The 22,043-nt window shown below is 42.2% G+C and overlaps 1 protein-coding gene across 6 annotated transcripts in view; it reads left to right on the top strand.

Annotated features, from left to right (window-relative positions):
* TAOK3 (TAO kinase 3) overlaps nt 1-22,043 on the top strand; it is a 243,625-nt gene that overhangs the window by 2,337 nt on the left and 219,245 nt on the right. For 3 of the 6 annotated variants that reach the window (XM_056537201.1, XM_056537207.1, XM_056537206.1), the window contains exon 2: nt 19,693-19,771. The exons of 1 other annotated variant lie outside the window; for it this stretch is intronic. The gene's annotated coding sequence lies outside the window, so the exon portion shown is untranslated. Of the gene's footprint in view, nt 1-134; nt 198-19,692; nt 19,772-21,571; nt 21,633-22,043 lie in introns of those variants that run through there. 2 more of the 6 variants (XM_056537204.1, XM_056537205.1) reach the window with 2 other exon arrangements.

Below are 22,043 nucleotides of genomic sequence, written 5' to 3'. Positions count from 1 at the left end.
CCTGTTTGTGCCCCACAGGGGGGAATACTCCTGATATGCATTATGATACTGTTGTCCAAAGATGACTTCATCTCCTCCTAAGAGTTCTTCGGAGGAGGCTGCGACTCCCATTAGAATTAGCTGGCATCAAGGAATGAGAGCATGCCCGGGCACAGGAGCACCAGCTTTCATGGTCAGTGGCCCTCCTGTGGTGTGCGGTGAGTAATGCTTTGGGGGGGTTGTGCTTTGTCTGCTGTGTTTACAGGGAGTGTTAGCTATTGCTTCATGGCATCAGCCAGTTCAGGTGAAGTGATCAGTTCTTTAGCTGATGTACAGTCATTCTTGGAACCTATGGTTTGAATGAGATTTGCAGTTACAGAATTACCACTGTTGGGGAATACTGGATTAGACTATACACAGCCCAGGGCTGTCCAGGAACCCTGAGAGTTGTAGTGTTGCAACAGCTAGAGGTCTACAGCAGTGGTCTTCAACCTGCGGACCTCCAGATGTTGCAAAACTACAACTCCCAGCATGCCCGGACCTGCTGGGAGTTGTAGTTTTGCAACATCTGGAGGTCCGCAGGTTGAAGACCACTGGTCTACAGTTTAGAGACCACTTCTTCAGATTGTGGTATGTACTGAAACCATGAAGCTCCTCTGTCAGTCTTCTTAGCTGTCAAGGCATTATGGGAGTTGTAGTTTTGCGACAGTTGAAGACCACTGATTTAGACTGTATTGTGGTATGCACAGCCAAATGCTGTCTGAGTATGCTAGGAGGTGTATTATTATTTTTTTTATTTTTTTTTTTGAACCGTTTAGGAACACTAGGTTACACTTTAGACCTCTTGTTCTCAGCGTTTAGACCTATTTCCTGTTATACCCTCGAATTTATGTCCAAATGTCTGTGGATTTAATCACTACTGAGTATTGAAATTACAACGAGGCCAATCTGTATCCTGGCATCCCGGTGTGATTTTCACATGGGATTTGCTCAGAAACATCAGTAAGTGAATTGTCACATGTCTCACCCCCCCCCCCCCCCCCCCTCCCCCAAGAAAAGAAAAAATAGATCAAACATGTATTGTAAAAATCCCCTCAGTAACTTCTATTTAGTTTTTATGTTTTCAATATATCACGTCATCCTCTGCTGTCTCTGAGATGTGGCTGGATCTTGTCTCTGAGCTCTAGTCCTCCCCTCTGATGTCACCACTTCTGTCCAGCTCCATCTCATATTTATGTATCTTTTATGGGACATTTAAAGGGGTATTCCAGGAAAAAAAGATTTTTTTATATCAACTGGCTCCAGACAGTTAAACAAAATTGTAAATTACTTCTATTAAAAAATCTTATTCCTTCCAATAATTATCAGCTGCTGAAGCTGAGTTGTTGTCTTTTGTTTTCTGTCCGACAACAGTGCTCTCTGCTGACATCTCTGCTTGTCTCGGGAACTGCACAGAGTAGAAGAGGTTTGCTATGGGGCTTTGCTTCTAAACTGGGCGGTTCCTGAGACAGGTGTCATCAGAGAGCACTTAGACAGAAAAGAATAACTCAACTTCAGCAGCACATAAGTACTAAAAGGATTAAGATTTTTTTTAATAGAAGTAATTTACAAATCTGTTTAACTTTTTGGAGCCAGGTCATATATAAAAATATTTCTTTTCCTGGATAACCCCTTTAAGCCGTTTTTACCATGTTTTTGCAGCAATTTTCAGAAGTCAGGGCCAAGACTGTTATTTTACCACAATTATACATATCGCTGTAAAATGTCATCACTTTTACAGTGATTTGCCTAAGCAATATTTTTTTTTTTTTTTTGTATGCTATTTTGGAATCCTCAGGGCTATATTTACACGACGGAATTTCCGATCAGAATTCTGCAGATATATTCCAAATTGATTTCAATGGAATTCTGCTGCACTGTACACACAGCAGATGTTTCTGCCTTAGAAATCCCGATTCTGCATCTGCAGAAACAGCCAAGCCTATTCATTCTGCAAAATCAGGTTGGAAATGCATTTCCGTCTATGAAATGGCACATTTTCAGAGCTAGCGCCTGCTGGACCATTCAAATGTGCGGAAGGTACACCCGTGTTTTCCAGGCGGACATTCAGGTGTGTGAACGTGGCCTCAGGGTATGTTTACTCAGTGGAACGTCCACCTGGAAAAAAAAATTGACATTCCATAGGATGTTAGGACAGTTTGGATATGGGCCCTCTTCATAGACGGCAATGCATTTCCGAGCGGATTCCGCAGAAAATATTGACGTGTCCAAATTCAGAATTTTTGTATCAGATATTTTTGTGTGTACAGTGCAGCAGAATCCTACTGAAAAGGGAGTCTGCTGCAACAGGTTTTTCGATTCGAAATTATTCCACTCAAAATTCAACTTTGTGAATGAGGCCTTATAGAGAGTGAGATGTGTTTTATAGCATTCTGCCTTGTGTTAAATGATGCCAAAGGCAGATGAGCAGACAGAAAATGAGTGCAGCAGGTGCTGCAGCCTCACTGAGGGCTTATTTACACTGCAGAATATCAGACTGGGGTGGGGGTACATTCCGTGTACCTAATCAGTTGACATTACGACCACTTAGACATACATTGCCTGCAATGGAGACAGTAGATGTCCAAGTGGGTTCCAGTAAGAAAACTCAACATGCTCATTCTTTCAACGGAGTTCGATGCCAAATTTTCTGCAGTTAAAAATTGGGCTGTTTGCGTAGTGCACCAGAATCCAATGAAAAAACAATGGGATGCTGCTACCTCCATAATTTCCTAGCTTAATTTTTACACTGGATTCTGTTCGAAATTCAGCTAATGGGCCATGATACTCTGCTGTAAAATGAAATATTTAGTAAGAGCTGTGGGTGGGGACTGGTAGGAGGGCTATGGGGGGGGGGGGGAGACTGTAAGGAATAACTGCGAAAACAATGCATTCTGGTAATTGTAGTAATGAGCAACTGCTCAATTAGGAAGCACAAGGCTAAGACCCCAATATAAATGAATTTTTGGTGGCTTCTGAACTGGGGCAGATGGATAAGCGATGCTAAATTCTTATGTGTCAGTCTTTATATAATCTATTTTACCTGATGTCAGAGTACCCCTTTGGGGTGGAAAAACACAAGCACTTGAGACCTCTACTGAGGAATAATGGGGGAGATTTATTAACACTGTATAGAGGAAGAGTGGTGCTGTTGCCCATAGCAACATTTTTTCCCTTTCATTTTAAAAAAGGCCTCTGAAAAATAAGAGAATCAATCTGATTGGTTGCTATGGACAACTGCACCATTCTACCCAGGTTTTGATAAATCTCCCCCAATGTGTATACTACTGTTTTTTTTTCAAACCAGTGTACTTTCAGTCTAAGGCTGTTGGGGCATGCTGGGAGTTGTAGTTAAATAGCAGCAGTTGGAAAACACTGCCGTATACAGCATGCTGTAATGGAGGAGTGGTTAACCCAATGACTTCAATAATTGAAGGGGTTCTCTATTGTCACTGCAGATCACTAAATTAACTATCGGAAGGGCTGACTGCATGTAGGAATAAATTACTGGATTAATACAGAGTTTGCTGAAGCTATAGAAATGCGGCATTGAGCTCTCCACAGTACATGATTCTTGTTGGGTTCTTATTTGCCCACTGTCTGTCTGTATACATGTAGCAAGACACAGAATCCCTTTCCTGAACACCATGACAATTCCGTCTTAGAAAGCCAGGGAAGATGCTCATGAAAATGCATTTTGTCAATGTGTGAAACCTAAGTCGAATTGTTTTTCACTTAACAGAAATCACACGTGTGAACGTGTTAATGTGAACTGGAGGCTGAAAATAGGAATAGTGATAGAAGCAGCTTAGCTTCTAACAGCTGTCATTCCATGTCATCTCTTTATCATATTAAAGAAAAATATTATTTGTTTAAAATATGAGGTGATCAGTACCCTCGATGCAAGGCCTATCGAGGGCGTAGTCACAGGCAGCAGATGAAAGTCTAGATATCTGAGTAGGGTTGTTTTGGTGGAAGCACATTCAGATTTCAGATAAGTGGGACAGTCACAGAAATTTCTGCTACAGATCTGTCACATGTGCATTCATCCTTACTAACCTGCTGTAAATGCTCTGTACTAAATGTTATGTCAGATTAGTATTCTTATATTCTGTGAATGTGCAGGATCTACAGTCATCAAATGAATAAATTATCTAGATCAGTGTTTCCCAACCAGTGTGCCTCCAGCTGTTGCAAAACTACAACTCCCAGCATGCCTGGACAGCCTTTGGCTGTCCGGGCATGCTGGGAGTTGTAGTTTTGCAACAGCTGGAGGCACACTGGTTGGGAAACACTGATCTAGTACAGGAATTCCTCATCTCCAGTTTTTCTTAACTAAAACTCCCCCGCCCCCCCCCACCCCTCGAATGAATTATATTCTACATTGGGGAACTAATCATATGTGATCTGGCCGCCCCCCGGTTTATCAGCCCAGCACTGCGCTGTCCCCCACATCGGGAACTAATCATATGTCACCCGCAAGCACCGCTCTCCTCGTCCTCCTGTGAGTTGCGGTCCGCCGGCGCTGGAACTCTGTACTGTACTACATATTTCTTGTGCCCGGGCTGCAAAAATAAACAAAATAAACTTTAACTTACCTTCCTACAGTCCCCCGTTGCTCCGGTAAGGGCCTCAAGCTGGGGTTGGGAACATCACAGAGCAGTCAGCCAAACAACGGCTGCAGCGATTTCCCGCCTCGGCTGGTGATAGGCTGAGCACACTGTCATGTAAGGAGACAGCCGAGAAGCAGCGCCCATGGGTCACGTTAAATTTCGTGGAACTGCCATAACTTACAAAAATACTGTGATCCAAATATTTGGTCCTACCGCCCAGCTCTACCCTACCATAATAATGAATGGCTTTGTCCAATTCTCACATGTTAGGATGATAAACCACAAGCTTTGCTGACAATTTGGTGATGGACAAAACATTTTCCAGCACCATGCCACAGGGAAAAAGTGACAACTAAGTGGCTTGGTGAACTAAACATTGAAGTTTCGGGTCCATGGTAAGAAAACTCCCCAGAACCTGTGGTAAATCCTCAAAAAGCAGGTAGACAAAAAAAACACAGATATTGGAATAAACTGCAAGCAGTGATTAGGCAGGAATAGGTTGTCATCAGCCAGAATATGGCCCAGAAGCTGATTTCCAGCATGCCAGGGCCAATTGCAGGAGTCTTGAAAAAGAAGGGTCAACACAATACCCATATTTACATGCTTTTCTATTATCTACTATTGTATTGCTTTTAAAGAAAATAAAATAAGTATGCCTAGAATTGTCCTATTCTGATTCCTATAATTTTTATTTTTGGCATGTACAGGTGTATGAGGGCATACATTTTACACTGTGATCTGTAGTTTTTATTGGTGCCAGTTTTTTTTTTTTTAACTTTTGATCACTATATTTAATTTTTTGAATGCGACTAAAAATCATACCGGGATTATATTTTAATAGTTTGCATATTTCTGCATGCGGTAATACCAAATACTGTATGTATGTTTATTTTTTTTGTAACTCGGGGGGGGGGGGGGGGGGGGGGTTGAAAGGGAGTCATTTTTATTTCATGCAAGTGGATCCAGGAAGGGCGGCATTGGAGCAGATGAAGGGACCTCTGGCCGCTATTTTCACTCTTCGAACCTTCACATTTGGACTTCGAATGGTCCTATGAGTGTCACTAAGTCCTGCAACTACTTGATTACTGCATCTAAAGGGTTAATGGAAGGCATCACTGTGATCGCTGATGTCGGCCAATAGCAGTGAGCAGCTGGGAACCAATGTCTATGAAGCTCTCTACATAGGTTGTACACACCACAAGTGTACAAATTACCAGGTGGCAAGGGTGTACATTTATGCCCTGCGTATTCTAGTGGAAAAACCTGATGTATTTATCAATAAAAGTTTAAAAACTTACACTTTGTACACACCTTACATACTATGGGGGTTATTTCTCATTGAAATGCTTTGCCGAATGTGGATGTGAAATACACATGAAAACAATGTTGTGTGAACGTAGCCTTAGGGTTTATACACTTTGTTAATGCAATTGCTGCATATTTAGAGACAGTCCTGGCCCTTGAGTTCAGGAAAGGCTTCCTAACTGAGGTTTTCTAAAAGTATATATGTATCTTCAAGCCTTGTGCTGTTTAAATAGGAAATGCTGAAACTTTTTGTAACAGATTTAAAGGAGTATTTTTTCAGCCATTTATGACATATTCGCAGTTCATACTATAAATATGAATGGAGAAAGCCAAGCAGCATCCACCTCACCTGGAGGATGTGGGGATCCAGTTCCGGAGATGCGGGTCCCACTTATCTCGAAGGATGGAAAACCCCTTTAACCTGTTGCTTAGTAAGAATTAGTTATGTGAATCTTTTTTACGTTAACCACTTTCTTATCATATGCATGTTTTGATAGTCTGTTCTCAGGTTGTGTTCTTGCACTGTTCTTTAGGCCGAAAATTGCCGGGAAATAAATAGAAACTCCTGAGTGAACAGGGAAATGGTGACTAATCTGTTTTTGGCAGTTTTATACCCCACCCCCTTCAACAAAAAAAAGAGGGCACAAAACCAGGTCCTTTTTCCATTAGTTCCCACATACAATTTTTCGTTCATAATTGTTATGGGTGTAAAATTATCATTAAAAAACAAACTTTTGACATGTTGCCCAGGACTCGTTCCTGAGACACTTGCTATAAGCCATGTCAGTGCGCCACTTACTCCCTAGATGTCACTCATCTGGCCATTTTGCTAAAGAAGTCTTTGAAAAAGTTGGCTCTGCCGACCGGTTTATAACAAAGGATCGCAACCGGTCTGAGAAGTGAGACTTAGTGCGATCAACACTTTCAAAATGCCTGGACAATATGTCAGAATTATTTTTTTTATTTTAGTAACCCTTCAAGGGCCAAAATATGATTGTATTTTGGGCTGTAAAGGACCCAAAAAGATGTCCTAAATGGGTAAAACATGACTTTTTTGAGGGGGCTATAACTTTTGCTACAGCTTACAAAAAAACATGTCCAAAAAGACAGTTTCTCTGTAGCAAAAAATTGTCTGAACATTTTCTTTTCTAGTCCAAAACACATGATCCAAAAAATGTAATGTGCACATAGCCTATAGATTCTAAGATAGTGGTAGAAATTGCACCTTGTTACTCTGTCACTTGTAGTGCCCTGGTTATCTGTTGGTTAGAGGGCTGGCCTCAGTAATATGTGCACACACCCTATCCGTAACTTCTGCTGCATCAGTCATCAGATCTCGCTTTACGGCCTTTTCTTCTGAATACATAAGAATATATTTGCATTCCATTTGTGGTGTATGAGGTGATTCATGTATTACACTTCTTCAGTGAACAGTATTACACAGTGGTATTTATTGCCTTTATCTTATCTAGTCAATCGGTGTCATTCCACTTCTGCCATTTAGTGTGTCATATATATTTTTATTGTGCCCCCCCCCCCCCCTTTATTTTCCCTTGAATAGTCTGTTCGCTTCCTCGTAGGGTTTTAGTGAAGACAGTGCCCACATTCTGTCTTTGAGCACAGCTTTAGTGACTTTTAGTCGCTGTGAAGTAACTTTCTGTGTAGATAAGAGGAAAGAAAGTAAGATGCAGGAAGTTGAGTGAAGAGGGGGAAACAGATCATCAAAGTTGTAGTGAAACCAAGCCGGCTGACCTCTGGCTGCTGTACTGTCTGGAGGGACGAACCTGCTTCAGGCCACAAATAAAAGGAACATGAAGTAAGGTGTGGCTGCGCTGGATTCACAGCACTTCCTTTCTGGTATGTATGGTAAGATATTGCCCGGCAGAGCAGGTCTGCAGATCCTGATAAGATTGAGTATGTGCTGTGTATGTACCATGTAATGTTTAGTCAGCCCTTCCTGGCTCTAGAATGTAGTAAACACATTCTGTCTGTTCAGTGATAAATATTTTTATATTTGGTAATAATTTTATTATACTGTCTTTAGTTACGTTGTAATGTATGTATGACTGTTACTTCTGGGAGAAGGAGGTTCTGTTCACAGCTGTAGAACACTTGCAGCTGCTTTACTCTTCAGGGTGTGTCGCCTACAATCTGCTGATCTCTACAACAAATATTTTCCACCTTGTCTGTATGACTTTTTATATAGACTGTTAGCTGTTATTTGCTATTTATGCCTTTTATTCATGCTGAGGACTAGTTTCTGACCAATATCATGTTGTGTACTTGTTACCATGAAACCTATGGGAAGAACATGCTCAGGACTCACATGGCCGTAGTGCTCTGGTAAAGGGAGCTCTGTCCTTCAGTCTGTTGAAAGTTTGGGAGTTGGGAATAGGACTTGCACTATTTTTTTTCTCTCCTCAATTCCTGTAAAATATTGGATATCCTACAGACAGTATTCAAGTCAATTTGATCCATTGGGACACACCGGTGTCAGTCTGTTTAGGGTCAGTTCTGCACAAAAAATGCTAATTATTTATATCTACATATTGAGTCTGTATATCCGTGACCTTGAGCGCCAATAATGTTTGATTCTCTGGATTTTGCATGTGAGCCTAGGAGTTACACTATAAGCCTCTGTTTAGGTGTGATCACCCTTCCTGGCTTTTTATTTAATAATTTCAATTAAATACCTTGAACAGATCATAAATGAAGGACCTATATAGGGGCACGCTTAACCCCCTCCTGTCCTAGTGGCCTCGATTGGCGCATGCAATTGTGAGCTGCAGGTGGTACCTGGACTTGCCAATTTATAGAGTGTCCATTCCAGATGCATCCTGCGATTAGGCAATCTCTCACATTTGCGATGCTCTGATAATTACAGGCTTCACCTCTGCTTGTTACTGTGTAAATTGGTAAGTCCAGGTCTCATCTGCAGCTCAATACCCTAAACTTAAAGGGGTACTCCTCTGTAATACATCTTATCCCCTATCCAAAGCATATAGGATAAGATGTCTGATCGCGGGGGGCCTGCCGCTGGGGACCCCCCCCCCCACCCTGCAGCAGCCTGGTACCTTAGCAGCCCGGAGCTAAGTTTTCTCCGAGGCTGATGACGAGTGGTGAAGGGGACGGGGCATTGTGATGTCACCGGGCTACTGCAAGCGGGGGTCCCCCCCCCCCCGCGATCAGACATTTTAAGATGTCTAACAGTGGAGTACCCCTTTAAAGGAAAGACTGAGACTTCTCTATTCAAATGCTTTCCAACCCAAACTTGTAACAGCCTTAGGCGGGAATATTCCGCTCGGAAATTCCAGTGCAACAGAGTCCCATTGATTTCAGTGGGATTCTTTTGCCCTATGCACATGGTGGAATTCCCGTGGCAGACGTTTATGCCATGAAAATCCTCATTCCGGTGTCTGAATCTTTCTACTGATTCTGCTCGGAAATGCATTGCCTTCTATAAGATGCATTTTTTTAGCGGTCCTAGCTCCCAGAGGAACATTCAAATGTGTGGAATGTCCACCCATGTTTTCCGTATAGACATTCCGCACAATTTCATCCATGTGAACTTGGCCTTACTGTTCCCTTGTCAGTAAGCTGTTGCCCTACACAGTTTATTAAATGCATTTCTAGGAAATATAACAGAAGATCAACACAATGCAGAGTTCTAACAAAAAAAACAAAAACTGAATTATTTAATGGGGAAAACAGACCAGTCAGGAGATGGGATAGGAAAGTTAAAACATTATGGAGCACATTTATAAATTGTGTGCAGTCATACTTTAAGTGTTCATGGTGCAAAAGTTCTCAGATGTGCAACACATAGTCTCATGCAGGTCTCTAAGGCCATGTTCACACGTCTGGAATTTTCGGGTGGAATTCCACATTGAAATTCCGCCGGAGATTCCGGAGCTCCCATTCATGAAGAACAAAATAAATTTAAATGCAGTTGAACTACTATTGTATACGGCTTCTGCTTGGAATCTGTCAGTCCTTATCCCATGCATGTAAAAATGGCTACTGCAACCCTATTCATGCATTGCAGAATATTTGAGCGTGAGGGGAAAAAAGCTTTAGGTAGCTTGCTGTTTTATGAGATCTAAGGCTGGGTTAACACAGTATGATTCTAACTTTTTCTTACATTTTGAAGGTGAGGGATAAAAATGTCTCATGTCTTTACTGTGAATTACCATGATTGTGTTTTGTGGTTGTTTGTAGAGAGGATTTTGAAAGGTGAAATACAATGTTTTACCTGTTAGAAATGCACTGTCGCTTTCCCCATTGCAAACTGCAGTGATTTATGCTAGTAATGTGCATACACGTGTGGTAAAAGCGCAGTGTATAAACAGAGAAATGTAATAATTGTAGGAGAGATCCTTTAGAAATCCCTTGTCACTATGGAAAGGTACATAGATTTATTCTCATTAATTTCTATATCGGATGGGTACATGAAATTTTACATATGAATCGCTTTCCATGGCATGATTTTCTGGACCTTCAGTGTTTGTAGTGTCTAGTTTATGAAAACTTCACTGTAGTGCTGCTAGTACGCAGTGTGTATCTTGTTCTGACTGTCAAGGGCATCTTGATAAACTTGTATTTTATTTAACAAAAAGAAGTGGTTGTACATTACCAGGAAAACTGCTGAGGTCAGTACACTAGTGCCCTTTGGACACAGAAACTTGTCTTGTATTTAATTTTTTAGCTACTGAAGCAGTGACTGGATTGTACCTATGTAATGTGCAGCATTGTGTATTAATGCAAAGCTTGTCAGGTGGCATGCTGTCTCGTGGCCTAGCCAGTGCGCCACTGGAGGAAGGCACCAGATCAGGCCAAGTGAAGTAAATTGTTACAAAGTGTAAGCTTTACAGGGTGTTAAGAAAGAACTCTGATTCTAGGCAAAACTCAAATTCTGAATAAGGATGGGTTTACACTTATGTTTTGAGACCAGCCCATATCTCACTCATTTCAATGAGCCGACCGGAATCATATAGTAACTCCGTTTGACTCATTTTCGCCCCGTATCTTGTTTTGTGACCCGACCTAAATCTGCGACTTACCACTGTTTTAGGTCCAGTCCAAAACTGAATACGGGGCAAAAATGAGCCAGCCGGAGTCACTATATGACTCCGGTCGGCTCATTGAAATGAATGAGATATGGGCTGGGTCTAGCTGGGATACAGGAGCGCCTGGTTTTCACTCCCTCCAGCCGGATCCAGTTCCTGTAGTCTCTAAACACCGTGTGAACCCACCTTAACACTTCAATTCTATTGGTGCAGACAGGTTGCTGGAGACAAATTCAGTCAGACACCTTTATGAAATTTATGTTAAATATGCTATGGTGGTGGCATAATGTGTGTTAGCAAAATGATGCAGAGACCAGGAGCTCGAATGCCATGTGTGTGGCTTGTTTCTCACGATTGCAGCAGTCTCAGCGACATTTCAAAAGAGCTTTTAAATGACAGTAACTCTTTTAAAGTGTTAAAAGTCCTTTACATACACTCATCCAGAGGATTTGGGGCAGTGTTGCTATATATCTTGTCACTTCATTTTGGTTACTTGATTTGTAATGGAGTCATTAGTTATTTAAGAAGGTTTTACTTTTAGATTGTACCAGAAAATACAATTTGTATTACAAAATACAATCTGGGAATTGCTCTTAAAGTTGAGTACAAAACGGCAAAATGCTCAATAGTTTCTTCTTCACCCAGAGTAATAGAATCAAAGGGCTAATGTAAGCTCCCATTGGAGTTACTCTTCTGGGAGCCCCTTATAATCTGTAGTAGGCTGCTACAATTTACCGCGGTCTACTAAGCTGGATCCACTATGTAGAGATTTATCAAAACTTGTGCAGAGGGAGAGTTGACCAGTTGCCCATAGCAACCAATCAGATCACTTTTATATATTTTAGAGGCCTTTTTAAAAATGAAAGAAGCGATCTGGTTGCTATGGACAACTGGTCAACTTTTCCTCTGCACAGGTTTTAATAATTCTACCCCATGATGTTTGTGTCTCTGTTTGACATTAGGCACAGCCATTGGGACACATATAAAGATCAGAGTTGCTTGAATTATCCTCTTGAAATACAAACAACCAGATTTGCTGATTTTAATAAAAAGCAATCAAAAAGTTCCATCAAAACAAAAAATGGGACTGTTAAAACTACAGATCATGGCACCAAAAATTAGCCCTCATACAGCCCCATGTACAGAAAATTAGAAAGTTATAGGGGGTCAGAATAAGGCCCATTTACAACACTGCCGTTATGCCACGGCAATAACTGCCATCACAATGGGCAATAACGGGTCCCGATGGACCCCATTATAGTCAATGGGGTCCGTCGGGTGCCATTATTTTCTGAGAGAATAGGAAAAGATGGTGCAAGCACAATTTTTTTTATCCCCCCCCCCCCCCCCCCCGCTATTCGCTAACCCAAAATAACAGACTTCACACTACCAGAGACAACTGGCAGTGTGACTGTAGCCGAAGGCAATTTTAATCCTACTTTTTTAAAAATTTAAAGTAGTACAATAACAAAGCATGTAACCGTGGGTATAATTTTTTATCATATTGAACTACTGAATAAAAAGAACATGACAGTTTTACAGTAAAAAGTACAGCATAAAAAGCCCCCCCCAAAAAAAAAAAAAAAAAAATTGTTTTTCTTTTGAATTTAACCACCCTAATAATAATTTTTGATTTTTGGGTTGCACCATACATTTTATAGTAAACGTATTCATGTATAAAGAAGAAAACTGAATAAAGCTGTACTTTTTTTTTTTTTTTAATTTTTTTGTCATACTGCATTAAATGGGCAAAAAAAATTGTAATTCAATGTCCTTATCTTGTTACATAAGATGATTTTGGTGATGGCACAGGCACAGAGTTTCTAATATACAAGGGGTGTGTGTTTTATTTATTTTTTAAACTGATCTATGTTTTTGCAGCTTCACTTCTTGGGGACGCAGGAAGCCTATGGGAAATCGTTCAGCAGGCATCCCGTGCCAACGCCTGGGGGGGTCAATTCAGACCGGTGATCTGTGGCGATTCCGGGTCATATGTGTCTTCGGTGACCCGGAAAATAAGGGGGATTGGGGCTGTCCAAGACACCCCAGATCCCCTGAAGGGATAGAAGTGAGGTGGCAGGGGTGCCACACCTTCAATCCCTGCCATTGGTCGGTCAGAAGCAACCGACCAATAGCAGATTTGGGGGGGGGGTTAAAGTTTGTTTCCCCCGCTCTGTCCACCCACGGTAGTCCGGGCAGAGTGGGGAACTGTCCTGTGAGCGGCGTCACAGGTCCCTTACCGGCGGCGATTCTTCTGACGACAGAAACCAGTAGGTGAGTTGTTGCCTACAACTCCCAGAATGCCCACACAGCAGTTTTCTGTCTGGGTATGCTTTAATTTGTAGTTTTGCAACATCTGGAGGGCCACAAGTTGGAGATGACTGTGCAGTGGTCTCTAAACTGTACCTCTCCAACAGTTGGAGACACACTGGTTGGAAAATATTGAGGTTCTGTTACCTAACTCAAGGTTTTCCAACCAGTGTGCCTCCAGCTGTTTCAAAACTACAACTCCCAGCATGCAAAACTACAACTCCCAGCATGCACATACACTGTGCCCCCCCCAATAAATAAATCTCGTACGGCAGTGTTTCCAAACCGCAGCCTCCAGCTGTTGCCAAACAAATTCTCAGCATTGCTGGACAACCACTGACTGTCCAGGCATGCTGGGAGTTTAGCAACAGCTGGAGGCATCTTGTTTGGGAATCACTGGCTTGGAATATTTTTGATAGCGGAGCCAATTGTAACACTTGCATCAGAGTCCACCCCTATGCAAATCCCTAATGTAGGCCTCAAATGCGCATGGCACTCTCTGTTTAGGTCCCTGTAGTATTTCAAGGAAACAGTTTAGGGCCACATATGGGTTATCTCCGTACTCAGGAGAAATTGCATTACAAAGCCCCCAAAAATTGTAATGCAATTTCTTCCGAGTACGAAAGTACCCCTTATGTGGATGTAAAATGCTCTGTGGGCGCACAACAAGGCTCAGGAGTGAGAGCGCACTATGTACATTTGAGGCCTAAGGTGATTTCCACAGGGGTGGCTGATTTTACAGCGATTCTGACATAAACGCCAAGAAAAAATTGCCACTTATAACCCCATTTTGGAAACTATACCCCTCACGGAACATAACAAGGGGGGGGGGGGGGGTATAATGAGCCTTAACACCCCACAGGTGTTTGAAGAATTTTCGTTAAAGTTGGATGGGAAAATGAGAAAAAAAAATGTTTTCACTAAAATGCTGGTGTTACCCTAAATTTTTCATTTTCAATAGGGAAAATAGGAAAAAGCTCCGCAAAATTTGTAACCTAATTTCTTCTGATTATGGAAATGCCCCATGTAAAGTGCTCTGCGGGCGAACTACAATGCTCAGAAGAGAAGAAGCGCTATTGGGCTTTTGGAGAGAATTTGTCCAGAATTGAAGGCCGTTTACAAAGACCCCATGGTGCCAGAACAATGGACCCCCCACATGTGACCCCATTTTGGAAACTACATCCCTCACCTAATAAGGGGTACAGTGAGCATTTACACCCACAGGTGTCTGACAGATTTTTGGAACAGTGGTCCGTGAAAATGAAAAAAAAGTAATTTTTTATTTGCACAGCCCACTGTTCAAAACGCCAGTGGGGTGTAAATGTTCACTGCACCCCTTATTAAATTCTGTGAGGGATGTAGTTCCCAAAATGGGGTCACATGTGGGGGGGTCCACTGTTCTGTCACCACGGGGGGCTTTGTAAACGCACATGGCCTCCCACTTCTATTCCAACCAAATTCTCTCCAAAAGCTCAATGGCGCTCCTTCTCTTCTGAGCATTGTAGTGCACCAGCAGAGCACTTGACATCCACACATGGAGTATTTCCATACTCAGAAGAGATGGGGTTACAAATTTTGGCTGGCATTTTCTCCTATTACCCCTTGTAAAATTGGGGGAAAAACTGCATTTTAGTGAAAAATTCATTTACACATCCAGCCTTAATGAAAAGCGATCAAACACCTGTGGGGTGTTAAGGCTCACTGGACCCCTTGTTACATTCCTTGAGGAGTGTAGTTTCCCAAATAGTATGCCATGTGTTTTTTTTTTTTTTTTTTTTACTACTCCTGTGAAACGCCTAAAGGGTTAAGAAACTTTGAGGGGTGCATTTTTTCTAATGGGGTCATTTATGGGGTATTTCTAACATGAAAGCCCCTCAAATCCACTTGAGACTGAACTGGTCCCTGAAAAATTAGGAGTTTGAAATTTCCGTTAAAAATTGGAAAATTGCTGCTATACTTTGTAGCCCTCTAATGTCTTCAAAAAGTGAAAACATGTCAACTTTATGGTGCCAACATAAAGTAGACATATTGTATATGTGAATCAATGCCGGTTAGCTCAAGGAGCTGTTCAGGATTGCAGCGATGAAATCGCGGCATCCCGAACAGCTTACAGGACAATCGGAGGGTCCATACCTGCCTCCATGCTGTCCGATCGCCGAATGACTGCTCAGTGCCTGAGATCCAGACATGAGCAGTCAAGCGGCAGAATCATATATCAGTGGTTTCCTATGAGAAACCACTGATCAATGTAAAAAATCAGTGGGGGAGATTTATCAAGACCCATCCAGAGGACAAGTTGCTGAGTTGTCCATAGCAACCAATCAGGTCGCTTCTTTCATTTTTCCCTTTCAAAAATGAAAGAAGCGATCTGCAACTTTTTCCTCTGGACGGGTTTTGATAGATCTCCCCCAGTGTGTGCAGTGTTATAGTCCCTATGGTAGCTATAACACTGCAAATAAAAAGTGGGGAAAAAAAAGTGAAGAAAGATCATTTCTCACCTTCCCTAATAAAAGTTTGAATCACCCCCCTTTTCCCATAAAAAAAAAGGGTAAATAAAAATAAACATACCGTATATACTCGAGTATAAGCCGACCCGAATATAAGCCGAGGCTCCTAATTTCACCCTAAAATCCCAGGAAAAGTTATTGACTCGAGTATAAGCCTAGGGTGGGAAATACATCATCCCCCCTGTCATCATCCAGACCCCTGTCATTAACACCCTCATCATCATCACCCTGTCATCATCCCCCTTCATCATCACCGCCTGTCATCATCCCACACCCCCCCTTCATCATCCCCTTGTCATCATCCCACACCCCCCTTCATCATCCCCTTGTCATCATCCCACCCCCCCTTCATCATCCCCTTGTCATCATCCCACACCCCCCCCTTCATCCTCTCCCTGTCATCATCCCACACCCCCCCTTCATCATCCCCCACACCCCCCTGTCATCATCCCACACCCCCCTTAATCATCCCCTTGTCATCATCCCACACACCCCCTTCATCATCCCCCTGTCATCATCCCACACACCCCCTTCATCATCTCCCTGTCATCATCCCACCACCCCCTTCATCATCTCCGTCATCATCCCACACCCCCCCTTAATCATCCCCTTGTCATCATCCCACACCCCCCCCTTGTCATCATCACCACATGTCCCCACCTTCATCATCACCGCTTGTCAATGTCTGATACAGTGGTCTTCAACCTGCGGACCTCCAGATGTTGCAAAACTACAACTCCCAGCAAGCCCGGGCAGCCATCGGCTGTCCGGGCTTGCTGGGAGTTGTAGTTTTGAAACCTCTGGAGGTCCGCAGGTTGAAGACCACTGCGGCCTACGACATCATCCAGCCCCCCCCCCCCCCCCTCACCCCATTTAGTTCTGTACTCACCTCCGCTTGGCGGGACGTTAGGGTGCGCTGGTCCGGTGCTGCAGGACTGTCGGGTGGGGAGGTCGTCCAGTGGGATAGTGGTTCCAGGCTGCCATCTTCACCGGGGGGGCCTCTTCTCCGCGCTTCGGGCCCGGAATAGAGGCGTTGCCTTGACGACCACACAGAGGGACGTTGGTAATGAACATCCCTCTGCATCGTCGTCTAGGCAACGTGACTATTCCGGGGCCAGGCCCGAAGCGCGGAGAAGAGGCCCCCCGGTGAAGATGGAAGCCCGGAACCACTATCCCACCAGACGACATCCCCACCGGACAGTCCTGCAGCACCGGACCAGCGCACCCTAACTTCCCGCCGAGTGGACGTGAGTACAGAACTAAAGGGGGTAAGGGGGGGGGGGGCTGGATGATGTCGAAGGCCGCAGTGGTCTTCAATCTGCGGACCTCCAGAGGTTTCAAAACTACAACTCCCAGCAAGCCCGGACAGCTGATGGCTTCCCGGGCTTGCTGGGAGTTGTAGTTTTGAAACACCTGGAGGTCCGCAGGTTGAAGACCACTGAGGGCGGAGAGTTCACTCGAGTATAAGCCGAGGGGGTGTTTTCAGCACGAAAAATCGTGCTGAAAAACTCTGCTTATACTCGAGTATATACGGTATGTGGTATCGCCGCGTGCGGAAATGTCTGAATTATAAAAATATATAATTAATTAAACCGCACAGTCAATGGCGTATGCGCAAAAAAATTCCACTTTTTATATCATGAAAAAATGAATAAAAAGCGATCAATAAGTCATATCAATGCAAAAAATTAGCTCTCATAACGCCCCATACGCCGAAAAATAAAGTTATAGGAGTCAGAAGATGACAATTTTAAATGTATTAATTTTCCTGCATTTAGTTATGATTTTTTTTCAAGAAGTACGACAAATTCAAACTTAAATAAGTAGGGTATCATTTTAATCGTATGGACCTACAGAATAAAGAGAAGGTGTCATGTTTACCGAAAAATGTACTGCGTAGAGACGGAAGCCCCCAAAATTTACAAAATGGTGTGTTTTTTTTATTTTATTTATTTTTTCTATTTTGTCTCACAATGATTTATTTTTTTTTTTTCTGTTTCGCCGTAGATTTTTGGGTAAAATGACTGAGGTCATTACAAAGTAGAATTGGTGGCACAAAAAATAAGCCATAATATGGATTTTAGGTGCAAAATTGAAAGCGTTATTTTTTTTAAAGGTGAGGAGGAAAAGACGAAAATGCAAAAAAACGGAAAAACCCTGCGTCCTTAAGGGGTTAATGCTTAAAGTGACAGTGGTCAGATGTGCAAAAAAGCCCTTAAGGTAAAATTGTCCTGAGTCCCTAAGGGGTTAAACATCAGCAGACAACACTTCATATCTAATATCCAGCTTCTTAATGCCATGAGGTTCTTTGATGTTTGGCAGAGTGTGATCAGAGAGAATATATACTTGAAAGATATTTGCATTTCTGCATAAAAACAACTATTCACCACCTTATCCCAAGATACTGTTTTGGACCCCTTAAATATATACTTTTAATAATTACTTATATATAATATAATGTTATGTTTTTTATTTATATTACAGATGATAAACTCAACTATATCTTCCTTTTAATGCTAAATTCTTCATGTGGCCAGAAGCAGCCATTATCCATGGCTACTGTATGACTACAGCCAAACTCCCCCCTCACTGAGGCTTTGCTCTACTTTTCCTGTTTTTCTGTGATGGACAGAATGTAGAGATGAGCGAAGTTAGTGATTTGATTCGTCGCAAACTTCTCGGCTCGGCAGTTGCTGACTTTATCCTGCATAAATTAGTTCAGCTTTCAGGTGCTCCGGTGGGCTGGAGACTCTCTCCTAGGACTGTATCTATGTGTTTCCCGCCCACTGGAGCACCTGAAAGCTGAACTCCTTTATGCAGGATAAAGTCAGCAACTGCCGAGCCGAGAAGTTTGCGACAAATCAAATCACTGTAAGTTCGCTAATCTCTAAATGTAATGTAGCATGCTGTACAGTTCAGTAAGGTGTGTAAAGGGAAATCTGAGCCACGTACACAAGGAGAGATTTTCAACACCTGTGCCCATGGCAACCAATCAAAATGTTTCTTTAACTTTTTTAAAGAGGAGTGGGAAAGGCAAAAATCTGACTGGTTGCTATAGGTAACTGCACCACTTTTCCTCTACACAGGTTTTGATAGATCCTCTGGGGGAGATTTATCACAAAAACTGTCGCAATAATGTAGTTGCAAAGTAAGATATGTCCATCTAATTGTGTAGCACTCTGTATTGTTGATCCAGAGGAAGAATAAAAAGAATAAAAAAAATGTATTATTATTATTATTATTACAAAGTGATTTGATTTGGTTAGATGTTTGTAAAGTGGTAGAACTATGTTCACAATATGTGCATATATGCCTCTTTTGATGCGCCCTATGATTTTATGAATCTTGGCAGCAGCTGCCTGACACTGGTTACTACAGTTTAATTTCCTTTTATTTAAAAATTCTAAGACTTTTTTTTCATCTCAGTTTTACCCAGTGTTTTTCATTAGCAATCTTAGCATCTGCTTCCCTTGCCATGTACCTAATGTTACACTCTTCAGTGTTGAACCTCATCTGCCACTTCTAAGCCCAACCCTCCAATGCATCTAAATCCCCTTTGTAACCGTGCACTGTTCTGTCAGGTTAAAGGGGTATTCCGGCCCTAGACATCTTATCCCCTATCCAAAGGGTAGAGGAGAAGAAATCTGATCATGGGGGCCCAGCGTTTCCGAGACTGACGCAGCACCTGGCACAAAATGCTGGGTGTTGCACAAAGATCACGAGGGGTCCCAGCGGCAGACCCCCGCGATCACACGTTTTGATATAAGATGTCTAAGGCTGGAATACCCCTTTTTACTACTTTAAACAGTTTAGCATCATCTGTAAACATTGATATTTTCAGATCATTAATCAGTGAATATTCATGATCCCTAGGTCCTATACAGTACACACACAACAGAAGTTTTGTAGCAGAACTTCCGAGGTGGATCCGGATGCCCCTGAAATAATGAAGGTAAATTTTTTCGCAGAATTCCACCTGCAAAAAACCATTGTCACTCAGACAATTCCAGGGATTAATTTCCAATGCATATTTTGGGGGAAATTAACAGATTCCAGCAGCTCAGATCTGCTGACTGAATTCAGGTAGATAATTTTTGGAGAGCCGTACTCGCACAGTTATACAGGCAGGACACTTGCAGTTGCCAGTTAAGGCCCTATACACCTAAGATGGGACAGGTTTTTCTGACTTTTCACTAATGTGTACACTCTTTCTGACAAGTGATGTAGAGGGAGAGAAGAATTGGGCATGTTGGGTCTCCCTTTGGTTTTTAGGAAGATAAGCCGATGCAAGAGTCTGGCAGCAGTTCACCACTCCTTCCATTCAGAACGCATGAACGCTTGGCTGACACTCTTAAAAGTTAATGGCCAGCTTAAGGTAGTAGCAGGGGTGGCAGTAGTTTCTTGCACAACTTAGAGTAGTACAGCCATAGAACACTTATCCCCTACCTCAGGATAGGGGATAAGTGTCTGATCGCAGGGGGTCTGACCGCTGGGTCCCCCCTGTGATCTCCTGTACGGGGCCCGGCATTTCTGCGGCTCTCACTAAGAGGTTGACAGATACGCCCCCTCCATTCATCTCAATGGGAGAGGTGGGGAGGCACAAACGCTGCATCTCCACCTCTCCCATAGAGATACATGGAGGGGGCGTGTTGGCCATGGCATCATGCTGCTGCTGACACACCACCTGCATGGGGAGAGCGGCAGCAGAACTGGGGCCCTGATTGTGGGAGGTCCCAGCGGTGGGTCCCCCTGCGATCAGACCCTTATCCCCTATCCTGCGGATAGGGGATAAGTGTTCTATGACTTCACTACTCCTTTAAAGGGGTACTACGACGCTAAACGTCTTATCCTCTTCATACCCGGTGGGTCCCAGTTTCTATCAGCAACCAGGACCCATGGCTAATACCAGACATCGCAAATCGAGCTGCTGTTTTTTTCTAAAAATATAATGTTAATTAAACTGCATGTCAATGGCGTACACATAAAAAAATTTGAAAAGTCCAAGATTGCGTATTTTTGTACACTTTGTATACCCTAAAAAAATTTATAAAAAGCAATCAACATTATGGTACCGATAAAAACTTCAGATCACGGCACAAAAAATGAGCCCTCATACCGCCCCCATGTACTCAAAAATAAGTTATAGGGGTGAGAAGATGAAAATTTTAAACATACTAATTCCGGTGCATGTAGTTAGAATTAGTATTTTTTTTTTAAGTAGTAAAAAAAAAAAAAAAAAAAAAAAAATACCCGTATTTATCGGGGTATACAACGCACCGGCCTATAACACCCAAAAAAGTACTGCGTTGAAACGGAAGCCCCCAAAAGTTACAAAATTGTGTTTTTTCTTCAAATTTCTTGCACGATTTTTTATTTATTTTCCGTTTCTTTGTAGATTTTTGGGTAAATTTACTGATGTCATTACAAAGTAGCATTGGTGGCGCAAAAAATAAGCCATCATGTGATTTAAAAAAAAAATAAAAAATTTTTACATTTTTTTATAAAGGTAAGAAGGAAGAAATGAAAGTGCAAAAATGGAAAAACCCCTGGTCATTAATGGGTTAATTCTTTATATTACATGTTTGCATGTTACAATTAATATGTATGATGCTGGAGAGGCCGCCATCTGACTCAGATCCTCTAGGAACTGTGACTTTTATTGCATTTTTGAAGATTGGAGGGAAAAAGTACAGCAAAACTGTGCAATTTTTAAAGAGTAAATTACCGGTACTTTTTTGTTTTTGTGATGCAGTTTTTATGGTGCCCCCTCCCCCAGTACAGTTGCTGAATTCAGCTTTAAGAACCTGGTTTGGGTGAGGATTGTCTTTTTATTTCTTGTCAGTGTTTTCTGGATTTTTACTTAATGCTTATTGTGCAAAATGGGTCAAAAGTTGGCGAGGACAAGCTATGCTGCTAGGCTGTGTCATTTGTTGACACTTGTGTGCTTGACTCCTCCATTTCATATGTTGAAAGAAAACAACTTTATAAGAATTGACACCAGTTGTGCACAAGAGTAATAGTTTCATTTCTTTGCTTGTATTACTGCCACAGGTCTAAATACCCGAAGTAACAGCAGAATAGACTTTGTGACGCTGTTAGTTTAGGTAATTTGACCTGTAGTTTGGCTAGTACCTGTGATATATTATATGAAATGAGCTGAAGAGATGATAAAATGGTAGGTTTTCTATGTAAACATTCTGTCCCCCAAAAAAGGTATTTTCCTC

This window comes from Hyla sarda, chromosome 1 (assembly GCF_029499605.1).
Source record: "Hyla sarda isolate aHylSar1 chromosome 1, aHylSar1.hap1, whole genome shotgun sequence".
Classification (NCBI taxonomy): domain Eukaryota; kingdom Metazoa; phylum Chordata; class Amphibia; order Anura; family Hylidae; genus Hyla; species Hyla sarda.
Note: the sequence above shows the minus strand (reverse complement) of the source record. Positions and strands in the feature narration are given on the sequence as shown.